This window comes from Chiroxiphia lanceolata, chromosome Z, assembly GCF_009829145.1.
Source record: "Chiroxiphia lanceolata isolate bChiLan1 chromosome Z, bChiLan1.pri, whole genome shotgun sequence".
Lineage (NCBI taxonomy): Eukaryota > Metazoa > Chordata > Aves > Passeriformes > Pipridae > Chiroxiphia > Chiroxiphia lanceolata.
In genome coordinates, this window is record NC_045671.1 from 55,103,510 (window position 1) to 55,127,770 (window position 24,261).

Sequence of the window (24,261 nt, forward strand, 5' to 3'; positions counted from 1 at the left end):
CCTTTCAGGTCAAATAGAGCCTAAAACTGGAATGTGTTTATCAGAAAGTTCCAACAGAAAATCCGATAAATGTCATTAATATGTATTAGCACATATTTTGATGTACAGCAGCATGTCAAAAAGCTGCATCTTCTGGCTCAGCTCCATCTATGTCACTTAAGTGAGAGCTCAATGCATTAAGTGCCTTACAGGACTAAATCCATATTTCTCGCTATATAATGTAGGTAGCAAATCAGTTAGTAGAAAGATAATGAAGTTTTCTCAGGCATGTGTAACAAAAATACCTATCTGAGCTGTGATATAAACAGATACAAATAAATAAATACTGTTATTTCCAGGGTAACAGGGAAAAAAAGCACTAAAACTTAAAAAATAAAGAATTGCTGAATAAGAATGGATATGAAGTAAATATATTAGATAATGTGAAATGCATATTTCAGAATGACAGCTCATTAGGTAAATCATAGCATTAAATGGTCTCAGCTTTATCTTTAGCTAGTTCTGAGTTAATAAAAAACGTATTTATCTATCTGGGTGATGGAAAACTGACAGAACAGGGTGAACATACTGAAAGGAACTAAGATGCAACCTTAAACTAATCCAAGGTAAAATCGTTCTATATGAAAGAGAGGAGAATTTTTTATCTGGCTTTATCTTCTGCTGTGCTCCCTCAGTAAGCAAAATCAATGTCGAAGCAGAATCTTAAGAAATATACACTACTATACATATGCTGTGCTCTGAGGAGTTAATCTGAGGAAAAGAAATGGAAAGTTTTCAGAATTTTCCAAGGCTCAAATTAGTTCTTGTCATGCTTTAGGTGAAGTCTGTTGAAATCCTGTAAAGAATCACACTGGCTTGAATTGCTTTAATTCCTTCCTTTACTGTTCAGGTGTTATGGTATATACAGAAAATCAATATCACTTAGCCTGGGTTCTGAGTAGTTTCCCCATTGTAAGTTAACCACAGAAATCCTGCTCTGATGATAGAGAGTTTTAGCAACAAATAACATATCAGAGGGTGCTGGACCATGAAATGCAGTAAAGAACAGCTTTGGAATATAAGGAAGTATTCTAACATGGTCTGATGCTAGGTATTTCATATGGTTCAACCACGGCCTTGTACTAACTGCTTGGTAAAATCTGCAGTTTAAAATTTAAATGAATTCAGTAGAAATGTTTACCTGTCCTGCTTTCTGCATAAGTGGAATCATATCTGCTCTAACTTGGTTATTAGACCTTTATGAAACACATCTACTGTGTTTCAGGCATGCTAGAATGCTAAGGCTTCTTTTAGCAGAGTATAGATGTAGGGCATATCAGATGCTCCTATAATTAGGACTTTCAACCAATTCTAACATACACATTCATAATATATTTTCTTTGATCATCTACAGCATTTGGGAAGCTGCCCTAGTGTACCACTTTTTTTTTTTATCTTTTAACTGTTCTCTAGCAATTTTCCTTTCCTCATCTAGGGTAAATTTCTCTGCATAAATCATGACTGGAGTTGGGGAAAAATTCTGAATTTGCATTTTGTAAAAACTACATTACTTCAACATTTTAGAGAGTCTGGTCTCCACAGAAGCAGGAAAACCATGAAAGTCTCAGGAGGAAAAGAGAGTGGAAAGTTTCATTTAGAATCCATGTGAAATACAAAAAAACTTAACCAGTTATGGATTTTTTAATTGTCATATTCTTGCTTTCTTGGATCTGACTCAAAAAAGGATTTTGTGTCTTCAAGGAGTCAATGTTGATGCACTTGGAGTACATATTGCAATTCAGACATCCAGTGTAATCCCAAGTAGCTATAGAATTAAATAAGGAGTGAGAAGAATGATCTACTGTGAATCACAGAGTAACTTTTCTGTATAATATCAAGTGCTTTTGGTTAGATGGCATTCAAAACTATTACTTTAATCTGTGCTAAACCTCCCAGAGGTTTTTTTTAAGACTGGGTACTCAATCAGCTGAACTAATTTTCTTCAGACAGTTGTATTTACCTCAAGAAGCAAGCTTTAAAAAAAACTGAAAATGCATTCATGATCTTCACAGAGAGCATGCCTCGTGCAATCAAAAGGGATTTCTAGAAATTTCCTGTCCACACCATTGAAAGATGTAGCATGTCCTTGCCGTAGATAAGGGTGATTTTTCTTCTATTTTAATTCTTATTGCTCTCAGTAGGAAAAATGCTTTTTTTTCATTTTCTCTTTGCTCTGTGAGACTATGTTATTTTATTTTAAAAATTGTGTCTGACTTGTAAGACTCTAATAGAATCTATGCAATTTGCCTTCACTTTTTAGTCTTGATAGATGTATATGTCAAAAGAGATTCTTTCTCCAGAGCTTTTATGTTTGACAGCTCACAAACAGTGTTCTAGTAAATAACCAGTGATATCTGACACTACTATTTTCACAATGTAGTTCTTAAATATAGCATAGTCAGAGTTCATTTGCAAAATTATTGGTAATTTGACTGTAAGCATCTGCTGACTACCACAATTTAAGAACAATCTTCATTCATAAGGGGAGTTAGTTCTGCTTGGTAACCTTGAGGGATTTTTTCACAAAGCGTTACAAAGAGTGAAGTCTCTTGTGCATAAATAGGGAGGCAATCCTGTTCTGGAAATCCAAGTCACTTACACATAGTTTTATTATAAAGTACAACACAAGGACTGTAGTGCCCTCTGCTGAAAAGTAGTGAGGACCCACTGGTAACTGAGCAGAAATTTCCAAATAACCCTTTTCTATCTTGAATGGCAAATTCTCACTTCCCTTACACTTCTTTGCCTGCCTACAGTTACCACTATCATTTTGTCTTGTTTCTTTTTTCCTTATACTGAATCTCATTAGGGATCTCAATCATAAAGCCATTTCTACTGCAGTGTTGTCACTTCAGTGGTGTTTATATAGCAAACACATGAAAATTAAAACAGACTGAAAATATTTCATATTAATCTGCCAGAAAAGTTTTTCTGCAACTTCATTCTGCTCTGAGATCCCAAACGTAAGTTTAGAAGGAAATGGGCAATGTAACTCAAGAGGTGGTTTCTGTTTTCCCTGATTTTGTTGTTTAATACCACCATTGTGGATTTCTTGTTTGAGTTGGTTTTGAGTTTTCTTGTCTATGCTCCATGAAAGCTCTGTCTACGTTAAAGAAAAGGTCTGCATTCATTTTTTTCATAGCTGTTGCACTCAGTTCTTGCTATCTGTTTCTTTGCAACTGGCCACAACTACCTCTCCTCCAAATAACAAAACTACAGCCTGGAAGGGGACTACACAGTGCAGTGCCAAGAGTGGTGGAGCAAGTCTGGGTACAGGCACTGCCCTTCTGACAGAGCAGGGGCTGCCATCCTCCCCAACCAGCCTCTTTGTCAGAAATGACACAACGACTATTACCAGTGCATGGTAGATGGCATAGCTCTAAAGGTGTCTCTAAGGCATGATATTTAGTGGATCTCTAAACCAAAAGGCAATGATAGCATCAGTCCTATAGGAGCAGCAGATTTGGGCCTCTTTTACTCAGAGCTTCAAAAGTTGTTTTAGCAAAGGGATTCCTAGGTGTTATTCCCACTCGCCATGACACCTGTCATGGTATTCTTTTCAACAAAGTAACTTTCTTCTTTTTAGTAGCTATAAAGATGCTGAAAGTGGGCTTCGGTTGATGAATAAAGTTGTTAATAAATAAACAGAAACAGAGTGAAGTATATGCTTATAACAAAATGGTGGGTGATATATTTTAATGTTAATGAGGGAAATTGATGGTCCTAAAAATATGAAAAGATAGTGCTTTTATTATTCACCATCTGACAATGTTAATCTGCAGTTAGTCATAATGGTTTGTTTCTGTCTGTATCAGTTCAAATGAATATATATGTAAGGAAAACATTGACAGTCCTTGTCAAACAGAAACACAAGGCTGTAAATTTGACTTTACTGAGAAAAATATATTTATGCCCCTTTGATAACAGAAATTAAACCAATATGTTTTCAAGACTTTTACATATATCATAGTGCTAAAGCAGAGGATAAATCATAGCAAGAACATTAGAGGTTACAAGTCTGGTGGCCAAATACATACATTCTAGGACCCAAAATCAATGTTCTATCTATTTTTTGTTGTAATAATAATACTGATGTGAAGTTAGAAATTCTCCTTCAGTATATGGGCAAAGGACAAGACCATTAATAAAATATACTAGGGTCTTCTAAGGGTCTGAATGATGACTAGAGACACAGTGCTGAAAGTCACAAACAACAGAACATATTTATAGAGAGGGATCAGCCTTAGTGGAAATTGATCCCTTGGGGTACTCTAAATACATGCTGAGATCTTATGGAAGGCCATATTCCAGGTGAAACAGATTCAGCCTCTTTGGTAAAAGTGTCTTTATGGCTTAGAGTGACTGAAGACTCATGTTCTAATTTCATAGTGGCTTACAAGTTCCAGATCTTGATTTTAATCTCTTTTGGACTGGAAGAAATATATTTTCTTTCCATGAACATAATAAGAATATGCCTACATTAACCCTAGTCATGAAGGTCCCAGTTCCTGTGGTAAGCAATGCATGTTCATGTCCTTTCTCTGTCTTATATGAGAGAGAGGAGATAATGAAGGCAGAGAAAACTGTGGGGCTTTCCTCATCCTTCTGTTGCTGAATTAACATTAGGTCAGCCAGATTCCAGGTCACGTTTTTGTACCATTACCTGCAGATTTGGTGTTTTCTTCTCACACACCAGCAAAATTTAGCAAAATATAACCAGGAACCACTACAGCATTGTGTGAAAATATTTTGCCATAAGGAGACCATTAGTTCTAATGTTATATCAGCAGATGGTCATTGTCATTGTCATTTATTTTGTTTTGAGGGCCTAGTATTTTTGTGGTGCTGGTTAAAATGGCTTGTCTGATGTTCAGCTGTTTGCATTGGAATAATATTTTATTTTGCTGCTCAGGGATCCATTAAAATCGATCATTGGGAAGAATGTGTGTCACATCAATGGACTCCTTATCAAAACTCTCAAAGTTTTTCTAACTCAGCCTTCTCAGGCAGAGTGCTGAGTCTAGCTTAGTAACTTTGTCAGCAACAGCTTAATAAACAGCTAAGAAAAAGAACAGTTCAAAAAATCGAGACTTGATATGCTGTATATCCCATACAGCTGGAGTCAATAAAGCAAGCAATTTATTCTGATTAAATTACCAGATTCTGATTAAATTATCTGACTAATAAAGGAAAAAATAGTTTCACCAGAGGAGAGGCTGTCCATTTTAACTTCAGACCCTAATACTAGGGTGATCGGCTAAGTTTACAAAATGTCCTCCCACTATTCAAAAGCCATAGTTTTAAGGCTTAGATGAGAGTGGTAGTATTTTAAGAGTCAAAATGCTTATTTGTATAAAGATGTCAATCAGCTTAGGTAAAATACATTTAGAAACCTATCTAGATAACTACTTATCTTCGATCCTTTTTTATTTTATATGCAGATACATATACTTTGCTCAGTAAACTTACTGAGTCCATTTTCTGAGTATTCAGCTAGTAGAGAATTTTTTATGATCAGATTTTCTTAATGAGAAAAGTATTTGCTCATAACCAATGAATTATATGATTGCTTTCCAGAAGTGGGACATCTATGGAATTACTCTTTCTGTATTTTTTCAATTGTATTCCCTGTGTGACTTGACTTTTCAGGCATATTATGCTTCTGAGTTTAAAATCCAAATTGTGCTACTTAGTCAGTAAGGGTTCTCTACATCCTGACATGAGTATGGATAACTTCAAAATAAAGGGAAACTAGTATTGTTAATTTCAATTTCCCAGGTGTTTTCCAATTTGGGTTTTAGTGTCTTTCAAGTTTTAAATTTTAGTTTGCTATGAGCTGTGAACTACTGCTATCAGTTTCATTTTGTTTTCTTCTCCTTTTAGTCAGCAGTTTCTGATGTCCATAAAAGCAGTTATTTTGCTTAGCTGTTCAATTAATAATTTAATTTAAGAGTGTTTTAAGACAAGAATTGACTTAAACTTTTTCAGATGATCAAGAAAACAACATACATAAACAAATGTGCATATGTAGTCTTCTACACATTTTGATTAAAATAATCTAAACGTAATTAAATTTGTGACACTGAGTAGGAAAAAGCAAAAGTTTTAAAATTATTTTGTATTTAGCTTCTATTTTTTCTGTCTGCTTGAACAGGTAGTTTAAAATAACTAAATAAAATGTTGCATCATCATGGGACTACTGAGCAGAGAGATATTCTTGAGATATATCTTTACTAGAGCTAGGTCTACATTAGGAAGAAGTGTGGTGCAACTTGCAGTTGGTCCTGAGATTCTGCATTAACGTGATGTGCATTTTGGACATTGTACTTCAGACAAACTTTAGACCCATCCACTCCATACAATATATTTGTCGTGAATGGGGTCGAAACTGTGAAAACAAAAATTACTCTCTTGACTATGAATGCTAAGTGGTGCAAGGAGTACCACACTGCCCTTTCTTTTGTCTCCTACAGGTGGTGGCACATATTACTGCAACCATGGTAGCATGTCATTTTTACTTGTTCCTGCTTAGCTTCTCCCATTATTTCTGTTTTTCCCTGAATGTTTCCAAGTCACACAACAGTATTTGTGACCTAAATCTCCTGCTGATTCTGAGGAGATCAGAGAAAAATGGTAAAGAAAAAGGGGAGTGAGGCAGGGATTATAATAACATACAGGTACTACTTTAGCCCTGAAACACTGAATAATCAACTGTTAGTTCAAAGTTGCCAGACATAGAGCAGCACAGCTGAAAATTTTTGCCAAGAGCCAGTGCCTTGACTTTGCTACTCTTGCTGATATTTCGGGAGGTTGCTGATACCTGGGTCCAAGAAAATTGCTGTCACCCTGGTGGGAAAACATTGACACTGTTGGAGTGTACCAGTCTGGCTAAAAAGTTCAGGGCAACCTGCAGGTATGAAAGCGACTGTTGTATGCAGGCCTTGGGAGAGCACCATGGAATACTTAGGGACAGCTCTACTGCCTGTGCTGGAAGGACCCATAGTGCCTGTGATGCTCATCATGCTGGCTTTAAAGGAGGATACTGACACCTCCTCTCTGTGAAGTGGCAAGATCATCTGGAGAATGTGGCTACCCATCCATGTTATGGCAATACCGCATGATACCCTGCGCCTTTGGTTTACGAGTGAAGCCCAAAACCATGGTGTAGTTCTGGTGCTACCAGAAAGTTGCCAAGCCCTCCTACCAACTATCTTCATTCTTAAAATATGTGTAAAACTTACTCTGGAACTGTGATCACTGGCACATGAAGTTGCTGGCATTAGCAGTGGCTAGGAGCGCTATTTCAGCAGTGAAGTGTGAACCTGTCTGATGACATTCCCACTGGCATTCCAATCCTCAGGATAATTTATTTCAACAAAACCTTTACTGCTTCCCTAGCTTTGTTGGTGCAACAAGTAGAAGCTTCTGGCCATCCTGTAAAAGTATCTACCAGTGCCAGTAAATAGCTGTACCCATTTTGCAGTGTAAGCTCTGCAAAGTCTATTTGCCAATAGTTTCTTAGACAATTTCCTTTCTTAGCAGTCCTAGGTTCAGTCTGCCTAATCTGGTGTGTATTGACCTTTAAACAGGTATGGCACATTTTAAAAATGCCTTTTATGATACCAGTCATTCATACGCTCAAAACTTGAGGCTAAAATTCTTCTACCATAGACTCTATTCCCAGACGGTTACCTTATATTGTTCCTCTGTGATTTTCCTCATAAGGTGTTGGGGATTTAATACCTGTTTGCTGGGTGTAATCCACCGTCCCTCACGGCTCTTTTCAGCATCTAACAATTTTGCCAATTTCTCTTTTTCAGTCTGATAGTCAGCAGCCTCCCTGTCCAAATGCTGATATTTCTCAGATAAAACTAAAAGGATGTCCCCACCAGTGCCCTCCTTGGCCACTTTGTCAGCCAGGTGATTTCCAATATTTACTGAGGTCTTTCTGAATTGATGAGCTTTACAATGCATTACTGCCACCTTTTGAGGGAGCTGGACCCTCTCTAACAATCTCTGTATTATTTGTCCATGTTTCACAGGGGATCCCTGAGAGGTTAATACCCCTCTGTCTTTTCAGCTGGTTCCATGGAGATGGGCCACTCCAAAAGCAAATTTCGAGTCAGTTCATATATTTACAGTCTTATCCTGTGAGAGCTCTAACACTCTTGTCAGTGCAATCAGTTCTGCTTTCTGAGCCAACGTGTTGGGGGTTAGTGCTTTGGCTTCTGTTATCTCATACTGAGTTACTACTGCATACCCTCCCTTTTGGATTCCATTTTTCACAAAGCTGCTCCCATCCACAAAGTGTTCCAAATCCACGTCAACCAAGAGAGCGTCCTGTAGGTCATCTTGACTGGAGTACACCTGTTCAATGGTTTGCAAACAATCATGGGCCAGTTCCCCTGTTACGGGTCAGCTGTTAAGAACCCTGCTGGATTCAGAAGGTTAGTTATTTTTACCTCTATATCATCTTGTTCTAACAATACTGCCTGTTTAACATCCTACTTGGTTACTCCAGCACTGCATTCAAAAACAGTCAATTGCTGTCCCAGAGTTAATTTTCTTTTTTCCTGGATTAGGAGGACTGTTGCCACTACTGCCTCAAGGAAGTAGTACTGCCACCCTTAAGTTGTTAGAAAAGTATGCAACAGGTCTCTGCCAGGATCCCAACTGTTGAATCAGAACTGCCAATACCAAATGGGACCTTTCATGCACAAACAGTTCAAAAGGATCTAAGTCCTATAGTCCCAATGCAGGAGGAGTTACTAAAGCATTTTTTCAGTTCTTGAAAGGTTTTCTTGCATTCAGGAGTCCAGAAGAGGACTTTTTCCTTTCCATTAATTGTTCTTTTAGAAGGGGGATCAGGAGATTGACAGATAGCCTCTTTTCTTTCCTGGCCCAGACTCCTTTGTCCTTGTGAAATAGTAAATCTCCTAAAGTGCAAACACCCTTTCAGTTACGAGTTAAAGCTTTTCCATATAACAGTTAACCTAGGTAGGCCCAGGCCTGTGCTGTGCTGCACCAATCCTTTAGATCCAGGAAAAACTTAAACAGCTCATTGTAACAGAGGAGCTCACAGCCAGCTTAAACTTGGTACTAGTGATTATGACACTTGCATGACCTTTCCTTTATCTAAAAGTGCCACAAGAAGTTCTCATGAGCCCAATTTCTGATACTTCTTTCTGTATTGTTCACAGAGCTCTTGCAATTTGTGTTCAAGTTTCTATTAATGATTTTCTAGTTTCCTAGTTTCTAATTTAAAGGGGTATTGTTTTTGTCTTACCGGTCTGGATTTGATTTCAAAAAGATCTTTTCTGGTTCTACATTCCAGGCTCGTCCTGGAATTCCAATGGCCCATACCAATGGGCTGACAGCGTTGTCCACTTTCTCCAATATTTTTGCTTCAAGTTCAGGATTATGTAGCAGAAAGTCTTAGACCTCTAAGGCCTTTTCTTCAGGAATGTGAACTTGGATTTTTCCTTTTCCGTATGTAATTTGTGCACTTAATTTACAGAGGTTTTCTGTTCCTAGTAATGGTACGAGACATTCAGAAATAAAAAGAAATTGATGGGCTAGCACTCCTTTACCAATTCCAAATTTTAATGGTTGAAAGAAAGGCTGATTTTGCCTTTCACTAGTGGCACCAACTACATTAATTCTCTCCTGAGTATATTTTCCTTTATTCATATTTAAAACTGAATACACAGTGTCTACTAAGAAACTCATTTGCTCATTCCTCAGCATTAATGTAACCAGAAGTTCAATTGCAGATAACACCTCCAGTCCCCGTTACACATCCTCTAATGTTAGGAGCCCTGAGTGGATTCCAGGGGCCGGCAGGTCCTGTTAGTCCCTTTCCCCACAGACTTCCAGTGGTCCTTCTCTAATATAGCACACAAATAGCATACTGAGCTCTGTCACTGGGGTCTGCCTCAACTAATTCCTTCATGGTGCCCTCCTTTCAGGGCTTTGTTCCACTTATGCGGTTGTGAGCCTTCACTCCCGATCAGTGTACACTTTCCACACTTGTTTTAACAACTTACTCAAATTCCTAGCAACAACTACAGGCATCTGGGTTTTCCCTGTCCCACTGTTCATCAATTTCCAAACCTGAAATCCTTTCTACTGTCTCCTTCACCTGCAGCTGCAGCCTTAGCTCCTCTGTCAGCCCCTCTCTGCCTTCACAGCCCCTCTCGGCCCCTCCAGACTCTCATGGCCCCTCCTCTCTGCCCCTCATGACTCTGCTCAGCCCCTCATGGCCCCACTCTGCCCCTCACTGCTTGTCCCCTCACAGCCCCTCTCAGTCCCTCTTCTGCCCTGATATGAGGCTAAAACTTTTGTACTCTGATGTGGGCTAAGATTTTGTCTACCACAATTATTTTCTTCTTCCAATTCCATATCCATTCCCTGCCTTTCTTCCCCTTATACACTAATAAATGCATGTTCTCCTCCTCTTCTGCCTGTATTTATTACAACGTTTACCTATACTACAGGCAGAACAACATCTTTAGGGTGGTTTCTTATCCTCCTTTTCTTATGCTAACACCGTCAGATCTCTAGATGCCTGTTCCTTTCACAAATCAGGATTATTCTGCATACGGTACTCTGTTTCATTTTCTTTCCGCTCTAAAAAACAGCAGTAGTTGTGAAATGGTATTGTAATTTACAGTCCCATTAACAGGCTACTTTTTGTGATTGTTAAGCATATACATTGGCCACCAGTGATTACAATATTTAACAAGTTGTTTTCATGTGGGGGGGTCATTCTCCAGCCTTTTCGAGTTCCTTAAAATAGATTCTGAGGTGGAGTTTTGCAGGATCTCTTCTCCCTGGAATTGTGAAGACAGACCTGTTCCCATGTTTAACACTTCAAAAAAAAATAATAATTTAAAAAACATTTTGCAACTTCTAAAAACCTTTTACAACCTTTTAAAACTTTTCCTAAGATTGAGATTGCATGTAAGTCCCCATAAATAAAACACAACATTACTCAAACTGGCAAACCACTACAAAAACCTCTCATCCTCACACTGTGTGCTTTCTTTTGGTGCAAATTACGTGTGGGCAAAATATCTTACAACAAAGGACCTTAAGTAATGGCATACTCTTTTTCCCAGAAAGGACAATGTGGTGAACTCACCAGATCTTCCTGGAAATACTTTGGTGGGTGCTGAAGTGCTAATGATTCCTCTGGTCTACTGAGCCACCACTGCTTTGTCTCATCTGGGCCACTACGAACTGTCACCGAAAACTGAGAAATAAGCTCTCTAACCGGTTTGTTGCATTAGGAAGTCAACATTATTTTATTCAACACTTAGATACATGAGGATTGCTCTACAAAACATGTACATCAGTTATCAAACCTTTTAACTATTTGTACATTTTAGCAAACAAAGGACTTAGTGTTTATTGGCTACAAGTTACATATCTCTCCTAATAATTAGTACTCTAACTTCTCTTGTTTAATGATTGTCTCACTTCTCATGCTAATTAGTCCAGAGGCTCAGTTTCTCTCTTCTTTTGGGTCAGGTAGTTTGTTAGGCCAGTAGTCTGGGCCTCGGTGGTTGGTAGTCACAGGTCCTGCTAGGAGCATTACCTTTTACCCACTTGGTGCTGATCTCAGCACAGTTAGTGCCTCCTTATCTTGGAGTCCTGCCAAATGACCCGGTGGCCAGTAAATTCTGCCATTATCAGTGGTACATCCCTTTTCCCAAGCCATGCTAACTTCCTCTCCCAGGTCTGACGGCACTGAAGCAGGTCAAGCCCAAAATTTTAGTTTGTTTTTCTAATACATGAACATTACCCAAATCATGCCCATCAGCCACTATGTTTCAGAGTTTGAATCTCACAACTTTCTCCTGCACTGCTGCATAGGCTCCTTTATAGAAGAGCTTCTTCCGTAATAGGATCAAGGAACGCAAACTTCAGATGATGACATCTCCTCTGGCTCTCCAGTGTAATGAGCCTGAATCTGCAGTCATGGGTACCCAGGCAGGTAGCAGGTAGCAGGGTCTGTGGTGTTCTTATGCCAAAAGATCTGTTCAAGATAGCCACAGCAAGGGCACATGTCCATAGTGTGGCTATTGGCTCAGATCTACAGTTCAGGGATTTTCCTTTTCTTGAATTTCGTTGATCGTTTTTCTTCACATTGCCTGGTTTCACCACCAGGTTAGTCGATCATTTATTCTCTTGTTTTTCCCCTACCATCATATTACCTGGCATCAGAGAAGACTTTGGTCTTCTGTTCACAACTAGTCCTAAACTAGTAGGGAAGGAATATGAGCATTCGCTTCTGAAACTCACTATAGATCTAAATGTTAATGTTGTCACAGAATATATGGCAAAATAAGAAAAATTTTCAGTCTTTGTGTTTATTTAGTGACTTTTGAGAAGAAGAGAATATTATCTTGGGGTTTTGTTTGTAAAACTAACCTTGAATAATGCAAATTTCTAGAAAAGTCAACCATGTGTTTTTAAATTTAATAACTAGATTTTTTTTAATGGCTATTCTCCACACTAAAAGGGGCTGGAAGCTTTCTGTTTCCTATTAAAAGCTAAAATAAGATATATCATTTGTAGGATTTCAGGTTAATTGATGAGGGTACTGTTCAGTTGCCACCATGAGGCCCAGAAGCCCATCTCTGTTGAAACTGTTAGCAGCATGGGAGAAAAGTTATTTTTCCATCTGTCATACTGTAATTTTCTTGCTTAAGTAATCAAAGTTCAATATTGTTATTCACCCATTGGTAATGTACTGAAAGCATGTTATTTAATGTTTGTAGTTTGCTTTTCATCTCCAGAAAAAGGCTGTTTTGCAATCTCAACAAGGAGGTAGAAGAGACATTGTGAAGGAGAAATTGCATTTCTTTTGTCTGCCCTGGGAGATACCACTTTTTAAATACGCAGACAAAGGAAGAATGTGGATACTGGGAGTTAGAACTGACCCATATTTAAATTCGTCAGTGTAAATTTATGTGAAGATGTATGGTACTTAACATAGTGGATCTCCACTGTTCAATCACAGATGTTTTTTATAAAAATAGTAATACTGCTATTCAGTGGTGTAGAAGGCACTCAGTAAAATAAACAGAAATTCAGAATTTAAAATCTGCTTTAAGCACCATTTTTCCCTCTTATTATTAAGGACTTACGTTTCTTCAAAACTGAATTTTAGAAACTCCTAGTACATCTTTTTGGCAGTGAGATAAAAGTTATAACTATTAGCAAAACAAAATCTACAGGTGAACTCTTCAATGTTTTCTGCAAAACATTTGATGGAATCCTTTTTTGCCGAATATAGTCTCTAAATTATACTTATACTTTGGAAAGGTGTGTACAAACAGTTCCATTCATGGCTCTATTGTGAAAGTTCAAGATGCATAATTTTAAATAACCAAGAGTGAAATGAGATCCTGTGATTTGAAGGAAAAGGGAGACTATTGCTGAGCAGAGTAGTGATAAGAACCCAGGTCTCATTTAGGATCTGGAATACCCTTCTCCACCCTCTCCTTTTTCTTTTCTTTTTAAAGGTCCTGATTTGTTACGTACATACAAAGCCTGTAATCCCCACAACCAAACATGTCAGTCATGCTCCACCATAATAAAATGCTGAGGTTTTAGAAAATATAGCGATGAGTAGGATCTCATTTAATCAACAAAGAAAACTCTGATAATTGTTTCAAGTGCAGAGCTCTGCTACACTGCAGACTATATGCAAGTCCTCCACATTGTCCAGGTTCAGTGACCTAGAAACAAGAACTCCAGTACTAAGAGACGGACTTGAAATGTCAGGAGGTTCAATACAGAGAAAGCAAAGGAGTAATGACATAGAGCTTTTCACATGTAGCTTGATGCTTATGTTTTGTTTCCTTTAAAGGATCTCTATCAAAAACCTTTTCTTTTCTTTTCTTTTTTTTAATTCTCTACAAGGAATCATCTAGTAAGGAGCAGTTTTATAAAACTAAAAGAAGGTATTAGAGTAGAGTAAATATGCACTTTTGAGGTTTCTTAGGTAATGATATACATTTATGTGTTTTCAAGCCCCAGGCTTAGAGCTGGCCTTTATTCCTGGTAAGCATGGGAAGAGAAAGACTATGAAAACTGCTGACCTGTAGTTCAGATGTCTTCATCCTATGTATTTGTATGCTCTAAAAAGAAGGCTGATTCAACTCATGCTGATGCATGCAAGTTAGCTTTTTTCTAGCTAACTTAGAACACTGAGGTTAAATCAGCACAAAGGTTGACATGGCTCAGTACTTGAGTGTTTGGTCAAGGTCAGTATTACAATTCATACTTTGGTTTCAGTGATTATGTGGCTACTAATACCTGAGTTTGCAAACCTGTATCTTGCTTTCTACTTCTGCCTGCTGTCAGGCATTTGACTGTGCTAACAACATACTCCTAAACTAATTAATGATGAAGTAATATCACAGTCCTGAGAACCAGTGTCTGTTCATCAATCACAGCATTGGCCCTATGGCCCTATGTTGCTCCATCCACCACAATCCAGAAGTGAATACTTCTTCCTTGTGAAGAAAATGGATAAATTTCTGAGACTTTAATGAGTACCACAGCCTTAGGCTGCTCCTTATTCCAAGACATTTCGTCTCACAAAACTTTCTCCATCATGTCAGGGTGATTTCTTGCTTTATCCAAAGAGGTGATGACATACAACCAGTGACCTCTGGAAAAGGATACAGTGCAGCATATTGTGCGTGCTCAGCATGTCCGCGAAAGTATTTCTGGACTCAAAGAAAAGAAAGAAAAATGTAAAGAAAAAAATTAGCTACATGGCCTGAAGTCTTCTTTAAACTATAGCTGTTCTTACCAGTACCTACACAGTTTTCCTCACACCAACAGAAATTCTGTTTACTAGAGAAACCATTTCTTGTGATGGCATAGAGAAGTTGTTATCACTCTGCAAACTATATCACACCCTTATCACATCACCAGTTATATCTTTGCAGATCTGTGACAGTCACTCCAAAACCTGAATGTTCCACACACCCTGTGCAGGTGAGCCAGGATGATTAAATGGTTTGCATTTCACAGAGCAAACACCAATGAACAGAAGTTCAGGGAAAATATTTGCTTTTTATTGAATTACAGAACAGCACAGTTTGGAAGAGACCTTTGGAGATCATCTAATCCATTCTTCCCACTCAAGCATGGTGAGCTACAGCAGGTCGCTTAGCTCCAGATATAGTCAGGATTTGATTATCTGCAAGGATGGACACTCCACAACCTCTTTGAACAACGTGTTCCACTGTTCAAATGCACTAGGGTTTTTTCCTATGTTTAAACAGTATATATATGTCAATGGGTGCCCACTGCCTCTGTTTCTGTCTAAGAGCACCACTTAAAAGGGCCTGGCTCTATCTTCTTGTCACTCTCCCTTTGGGTATTTATACTGATAAGAAACTCTTGTCTTCTCTTCTAGAGGCTGAATAGTCCCAGCTCTCTCAGGCTTTCTCTCTCAGGCTTGCTTCAGTCCTTTAATCATTTTTGTGGCCCTTGACTAAACTCTCTTCAGTATGTCCATCTCTCTAGTACTGGGGAGACCAGAAGTAGACCCAACCATCCAGGTGTGGCATCACCAGTGCTGAGTAGAGGAGCAGGATCACCTCCCTCCAGCTGTGGCAACAGTACTCCTAATTCGGCCCAGGATGCCATTAGCCTTTGCTGCTGTACTGGTACATTGCTGGCTCCGCAAACCTGCTTTCCAGCTGGTTGAGCCCCAGGCTGTGCTGGTGCCTGGGACTGTTCTTCCCCAGGTGCAGGTCTTGACACTTTCCTTTCCTGAAATTCATAATTTCCCTGTCAGATCATTTCTCCAGTTTGTTGAGGTCTCTATGGACTGGAGCACAGTCACCTGGTATATCAATGTCTCCTCTCACTTTTGTATTGTCTACAAATTTGTTAAGGGTGCAGTTGATCCCATCATCTAGACCATTAGTGAAGTTGTTAAACTGTATTGATCACTGTATTTACCAAGTTGGACTTTGAACCATCCCTTTCCTCTTTCCTTGGAAACTCCAGTTGTGTACTCCACGATTTCAGATGCATAATTGGCAACATTTTTTTCCATAGACAAGGTTTTTTGAAAGATTTTAGTTCAGCATTCAAAGAAAGTCTTTCTTTCATTTTTGGTTTTGCAAGCTACTGGTGTTTTTTGAAATGCTGAATGTTTTTTATCATATTTTATAGCATTATCCATAAAGGCCTTTCTCCCTAAAATTTTCAAATATCATGTGCAAGATGATAGCTGTGACTATTTAGCATTTCCATTTCACCTTTTCTGAAGAATGCTTTTGACACTTCCCTGCTTTTTGTCTTTTTATTGTCATTTTGTTGCATTTCAAGGTGTGTGTGTAGATCACTGCTACCTAAAAACTGACTGACCAGATGAAGAGCAATTTCACTTTGCATTACACATGAGGCACAACTCAGGTTACTTAAACAAAAGATCTTTATGCCATACATATCAAATGGGGAAAGGCTATGCCTGAGGGCATATAAAACACCCATGTTAGTAAAGAATAAATACCTGCAAGTACCTGACGGTACTCTGTACGTCTGTGTATGTGATGTTTGTAAACATATTCTGATTAATTTGAGGGTGTTGATTCCATATTACATGGAAATGGTATATGAATGGAGATGAATTTCTAACCACTGAAAAAAAATACTCTGAATTTGTCCTGGTAAGAAGGAATACTGAAGAAAACATTGAATTGAAGTATCCAGCTAACAGAAGTTTTTCAGGCTCCACATTTCAGTGGCAATCTGCTTCAGCATAAATTATTTAGGGGAGCTGAGTTCTACTTATCAGGAGACACAGGTAACAGGTGAAGAGCTAAGCAGCTCAGGTGAAAAGAGAAGTTACTTTTAGCTAGACGCATAGAAAATAACTAGATGCTTAAAGAATCAGTGAGTCATGTACAGTGCCTATTTCTTGAACCCATGATAGGCTCTGCTTGTTGCTATGATGCATATGGGATCCATGTAATGCTTGCATAGCAAGCTTTCTTCCATTACAGAAACTACCCTGGATGTCTACAAGGTATATGAGATGTAGTGATGATCTGGATTGCATGTTCTTTTCAGGGTAATGCAATCGATACACTCAGAACTTGGGTAGGCAAAACAGCTAAGGTCATTAGACAACTTTCATCTGGAACAATTTCAAAGATTGCATATTTTAATCTCTTTATTCATGTACAACCAATGATGTGTCTAGATTTTAATGAGTTTTAATATCCCCTTCTTGGAGTATATGTATACTATTATTTATATGTATGTACATATTATATGTGTAATATATATTATAGTATATAAATGTCTCTTTCTTATGATGTGTCCACCCCTAGCAGATCATTTGAGCAGATTTCTGCCTGACCAAGTTGCTTAGTATCAAAGAAGCTTTTTTAAATATCAAGCTGCAGAAGAACCATAGGTATCAGTACATATTTATGGTATTTCATGTGGGCACATTTCATGATGTGTCTCCCATGATGTCTGCCATGATGTGGCACTTCCCAGTGCCTGATGTATTTCTGTGAAAAATTTCCTGCTGCCAGTGGGATTCCTATGTTGACTAAGCTTTTGCTTTGTTATGATCTGTTGAAATAGCGAACGAAAATGGATGTATTAGTAATGTTTATGCGTGCCCAGGGCATAAACATCAAAGATATACAAGTATCATACTGGAAGTGCCTGAAAACTGACTGTAACACCAAGCCTTTGTCTAATTTAAGATCTTTTATAGCATAAGAGAGCTGAGCTAATAGGAATCCAGGGCCGAAGAACAAGATAAATGAGGTCCAGTTAGAAATAAACAGTGTGGATGGATGTGATGTGTGTTTGTTAAGAGGGTGAATGCCTATAACAATAAAAAACTGTCAGATATACATGCAAGAAGAAAGCAAAGCACAATCGAAAGAGTTCAAGAAAGACAGATATATCCAAGAGATTTTGGGAGACAGATTTGTGGCTCAAAACAGGCTATGGCTGTTAACGAAGAAATCAGATTGCAAGATAACATTTTTATAATACAGCATCGCTGGAAATAGATGAACATTGACTTCTAATATTCGTTTTGGTGCTGTCAGTGCAAACTTGTGTTCCTACTCTCCACCTTTGCTTGTCTTTCTCTTCACTTCTAGAGTAGTCTGAGCTCTGAGTCCCTGTATTTCTGTGTGAAGTGCCTGTAACAACTAGATTCTGATTTCAGACAGTGGTCCTATGAGTTAATGCAATCTGAATTATTAATAATTCAATTAATATTGCATAACTTAATTTATACACTTTAGACACTATGCTTCCTGCTTTCAAGAAGTAGTATCCCTCGCTTACTGAGGAATAAGTGGAAGCAGAGAGACAAGCTGGTTTGCTCAGTGTGGAATACAAAATCTGCCAGAGAAACTGTCTCCCAGCACTAGTGTGTGAGTGGCAAGAGGCATAGATATGCTTTTCAGAAGATACTGCTTCTCATATGTTCTTTCCTTGACAAGTCTGCTTTAATTTTGATACAGTCTAAAAAGACCTAGTAAGTTTCTACTTTTTCTACTCTCCAAATAATGGAAATAGTATCTGTAAACCAAATATCACTGAATCATCTACTATCTTCCACTTTCACTACTATATTGCAGATTATAATAATGACTAGAGTATCATGTATTTTAAAGAATATATATTTGATAAGAAAAAGTTTGCAGTGTTTTTTTTTAACCATCTGAGAAAATTGATATGATGAGGTACAGGAAAAATAAAACAGCACTCATGAGGTTTTTTTCTTCCAGAATCTCTCATATTTTGGGTGTCAGTTTCAGGGGTTAAGGAAAAATATTGTAGATTATATAAGGTGTTATTATTAAACACTGTATTTTTATCACCCTGAATTCCAAATGCTATTTGTAAACTGTTACATCTCTTTGCTTCTTATTGTTGTAGAAGCCAAATAAAAAAGGACTGAATAGTTACAAGCTACTAGATGCTTTCTTGAATTATTATTTATGATGCATGTATGTTTTCCTGTCATCTACTGATGTGTATATAAATGGGATCTGCAAAAGGAAAGTGCGAAGGAAGAAAGGTGAAGCATTCTCAGCTCGATAAGCACACTGGCAGAGAAGGAGAAAAATAGTAAGAGTCAAGTATACATATTTTCATATACAGTTTTCAGGGTTTTTTTTTTTTAATAATGTATTATGTTGAATAGGTAACAAAAGCAGTACTACTGGCCATAGTCTTCAGAATGCTGTTAATTATTGAGGCATGAACTACTCCTGATTTTCAACTAAAAAAGCAGGAAATTAGTGTCAATGATACACTACTGTTGGAAAACTTCCTGTGAAGAGAAAATCTGGACATAGATGGTGAAATTGTCACAAGAAAATTCTACCAGGAGGTCACTGGACTTTTTTTTTTTTTTTTTGGGTGGAGAAGGGTTTAATATATCTTGTAAAGAAGTCTTGAGTGTTGTTTCAATAACATCAGTTCTAGGAATTGTATCTCTTTCCTAAAAGAATTCCTAAGGCAAAGCTTTCAAAGCTTTTCAAAGACTGTCCTCTAAACCACTATCATCATCTTATGACAAATAGGTCCTCCAGGTATATTTTGATAACTTCTGGGAATTAACTGATGTTGGAGAAAGAGCTTACAGTAATTGATACTTATTATTTGTAAAAAGGAACATTTATATTGTAGTTCTTGCTATGTGTGTATTTATCTTAGGATAAAAAGTAAGTCACTGTAAAGAGAAAAAATCTAAACCTTAACCACAGAAATGTATGTGAAGTGGGACTAAAAATGTGCATTTTTCTCTGTTGCTGTGGCCATTAAATCCTAAGTTTCAAGTTAGGAATTAGAGTCTGTGGCAGTAAGATGCTGAACTTACAGGAGACTCAAACTTCTAACTGTTTCAGTAGTCTGGACTGCTGGAAATGCAAGGATTTTTGGCTTTGCTAAAAATGAGCAAAAGTGTCGTAAGTGGTTTCTAGTAGTTAAGAAATTAATTTTGCAGTTAAAGAAGTTTGCAGAGTGTTTTATATCCTTTGGGTCAAGAACCTATTGCGAAGAAGAATCTGATAATAAAGACACGTCCTTTAGTCAGTCTGTAGAGTGGACGAAACCTTTTCCTGTTGAGACTCCTGACTGTAGATGGAACTTCTGAGTGCAGTGCTGGCAGACCCAGTATCAACCAAGTCTAGAGCTAAGGACAAGATGGTCCCTGCCTGAGGGAAGCAAGTAAACAGTCATAGAGACCAGCTGCTTTGAGGTATCAGTCCAAGTAGGATGGGGAGTTCCTGCTGAGCCATGATAATTTAGTTTCCAAGTTAGGAGACTGTAGCAGTGGGACAAGAGCTACCTGTGGGTTGTTTTAATCACCTGTTTTTGCTGAATGACACTAACTTACCTCAAGGACAGCAGGATAGCAGCCTAATTATATTAAGACTATGAACAGACTGGTACTGAGAAGCCTACTCTGAATTTTGAGTGATAGATGTCGTCTAATAATCAGAGTATGCTAGTAATTCAACAAAACGTTATACAGATGGTGATGCCACCATTTGTATTTACTAAATGCCTTTTGGTTAAAAGTCTAAAAAAAGGTAAAAATAAAAGATAAAGTAACTTTAAAGTTACACTATCTTATCACAGTCTTATTTCTTCAAGTAATGTGTTGTGTGAAATCTAACATGGCTCTACAAGTCTCTCTCCTTTTTACGCAGGATATGCACTATATGATGTACTGTGTTTGCTGAGTTGCATCAAACCCAATAGCCATCTTTGTGCATATCTCTCAAGAGATCAAGGACTATAAGTCCATGGAAATTCTGCTTAAAACACAAGTGACAGTTGCCTTTTGAATTTGAAGGTATTTTTGCAATCGATCATCTTTGTTAACACAGTACTTGTCTCCTGCAGTGTAATAGAAACCTTCACACTTAATGGTGCTGCCCTATTCCTAAATGTTTGTCTACCTCCCCAGCCAGGTTTAGTAGGTATGAAGATGCCCCTAAACCATCATAGAAAGTCTGGAGAAAAAAATCAGCAGGAGTGCATTGTTCACATCGGAAAGCATCACTATTTGTTCTCCTAATAAAACATCAACTCTTTATTGCCAGAACTGTGCCTAATGTTTTCATGTAGTAGGAGAGTATGTTGTAATCCACAAAGTAGAGCAGCAGAACTATGATAATCCATAGTGATTGTTGTTCATCTAAAGGTTATTTAATTTTTACTTAATCCCTCCCCTATGCTCACCTTCATCTCAGTCAGTGAACCTAACTATAAGGATGCTTAAAATCCCGGATTTGTTTGGAGGTTTTTTATTTTTCACTCTAATCAGTTGATTGGGTTGAACACTAGATTTTTTTCTGAAGGGGATTAATCTAGCTGAACCCCTACAACTCTACCTGAAACACCATTCCTGGTGAAAGCTGGCAGAAAAGCTGCATCACAGTAATTTTCCCATGGAAATACACTCTTGGGTTTCTGTCTGCACAATCAAATAACTGCAGTTATATCTGAATAGTTAAATAACTGCAGATTGAAAGAGTTACCTTGCCAGCAAAAGCAGGGCAAACCTATGTTTGTCAGACTATAACCTGGTAGCAATTAAAGGCAAAATGGGATACATAAGAAGTATTACATGATTTCATCAAATAATCTGACTACCAACATAATTTTCAGCTCTTCCTGTTCCCAAATGAACAGAGAGACTTAAACTGTGAATCAGGGAAAATAATCAGAGCATCTAGTTTTATTAAAATGCAGACAAATTATCAGAAATAGAAAAGGGTGAATATAAATATCCAGTAAGTATCTAATTTTCAATTCTGAACATTTGGGTTGTACACTGTAATGGAACAGACAGCACATTATATTATTTATCTTAAGTTTCATAGAACCTGATAAAGAAAGAGACATGACAACTGTTATGTAAAACTTGTGGAAAAAATCAGCTCAATAGTACTAAACATAAATTTTCTTAAAGGGTACTTTTAAATATGTCATTTTTCTGCTTAAAGATAAGGTGGAAAATAGTTTTCAAAATATCTGAAATTTTGGTCCTGAAGAGCACAGATATATTCTTCAGAAAATTATTTATCTGATTTAGAAATGCCCTCACTTAAAGAGACTGTTCTCTTATGCAGGAGAACTAGATTGACCTAATAAGAGTATTTAAAAATTGTTTATACATCTTGGTCTCTGACTGATACGTTGAGCACAAGCTCTTATGTATCAAGTCTCTTGAGCTATGGATTTTAAATTTATTTGACATGCAACTCTCTTACTGACAGAATGTAAAAAGAAACAACCAGACCACAAGCTGCATTCAGTCCTTTAGATTTTTGATGGGCAGAACAGACCACTGGTTTGCTATTTATTTTCATGTGTGCAGAGTTAAAACCTGCAATATGACCAAGGGAGGCACAACACATGAGCTTACAATTTTTCCCTTAAGAGGAAGAATAAATTCTGTAGAGTCAAAAACTATTCATAAAGACAGTTTCTTGGGTTTTTGATTTGGCAGAAAGTTTGATACATACTCATTCAGTAGTCATGTCTTCATTAATCTAAATCTCAAAATAACATGAATTTTATGTAAATTCTTTTCCAAATAAAAATGTTTTCCTGAATTACTCAGTCTGCCAAGGTGATTAAGCAATACTATAAATACAATCTCTGATTTTATAAATTCTTTCAGATATTAAAATGCACTAACTAGTTTTAACAGATGACAAATGCATCATTTGAAAGGAGAGAAAAAAATATTTTCCCTAGACAGAACAATAATTTATTACCATAGGAAAATTATTATTTATGCTAATCAGTAAAACTGTAGTGAAGCATGTAAGACACATAATTGTATTGAAATACATGGGTGTTCAGCTCTGACTTATCCCAGTGTTACACAGCTAAGCCATCACAAAAACACTGGGTTGGATTCTCCTTATTGGGACAAGTGTTCACCTCCAGTAAAAATTCAGAGGACATGTGGAGGGGAGCTTCCAACTAATCTCCAGTGTTATTTGGTGTACATAGTACACTATGTACTGCATAAAGTTGACACGTATATTTTATTAGAATCATAGTTACTGTTAGTGGGCTAGAGCAAAATTCAGTTAATACTCTCACTTTTGACTGCACAGAGCTTTCTGAAGTCTGTGCCAGAGACAATTAAAGAATGATTCAAACAGTTGTTTCTGAGGCTTTGAAAATATCTATGGAAAATAAGCTGTTCAGTTTTTCTTTACTGCCATAATGTATTAGAAGTGACACTACTAAAAATGGATTCATCTTTCTGGTCCAGTAGACCAATTGAGATATTCACATTTTGCAACCCATGGTTGCACAATTGTTGGCATCATTTCTCCCCTTACAGTTGCTTTGCAGAAAGCCATAAAATATTATGTGAAGCCTTTTAATATCTGTGTTTCGTGTAGAAGAACCCTGTGAAGATATTGAGAATTAATGAGAAGGATAAGCTATGCATTTAAGACATACAAAAAGAAGAAACTTTCATATACTCCTTTGTGTAACCAAGTAAAAAAGGAAATTGAAGTTGGTGAAAAAAATTAAATAGCGGTAAAAATAAAATCACTGATTCAAGTGGCCTTGATTTTAATTTGACTTAATAATTGTTACTTAGATGTCTAAAATTGGTCTTCTGGAATGACTTTATTTACATTTTACAGGTTAAGACCTGTTGCTTTTATTACCTGTAGTTTTGAAGACATTTTTTAATTAAAAAAAAAAAAAGAGATTCCTGATTCTTAAAGATGCTTAAGCATCTAAAATAGCCCCTTGTTCAGATTTTGCATGTTTCCTTTTAATGATCAAGTTTTAGTAATTAGAAAAAAAAAAAAGTCAGTCATTCTATATCTGCATGCAGTAGTAAAACTACCTTTGCAAGGCTGACCAATTCAGTACTTCCTAGGCTAGTTATACATCTGTTTGATCAATACCTATCTTTCATAATGGAATTACATTTTCTAGAAGTGCACTCCATGGTCTCCACTACTTATTGTATTTTAAAGGTTTTAAAATGAAAATCTAATTATCTTCATGAAGTCTTTCAGTTGCTGGCTTATTTTTTCCCATTTCCTCTTAATTTTATTTCAATTCTAACACATTTTCCATGTCTCACAATAACTTCATTTATTCCAGAGTTTATTTTAAATAATCCTGTGATATAGGGAGAGGAAGATT

The 24,261-nt window shown here is 37.2% G+C and overlaps 1 protein-coding gene across 6 annotated transcripts in view; it reads left to right on the forward strand.

Annotated features, from left to right (window-relative positions):
- The window catches only part of TRPM3 (transient receptor potential cation channel subfamily M member 3), a 418,794-nt gene that overhangs the window by 243,655 nt on the left and 150,878 nt on the right, over positions 1–24,261 (forward strand). The window lies entirely within an intron of this gene.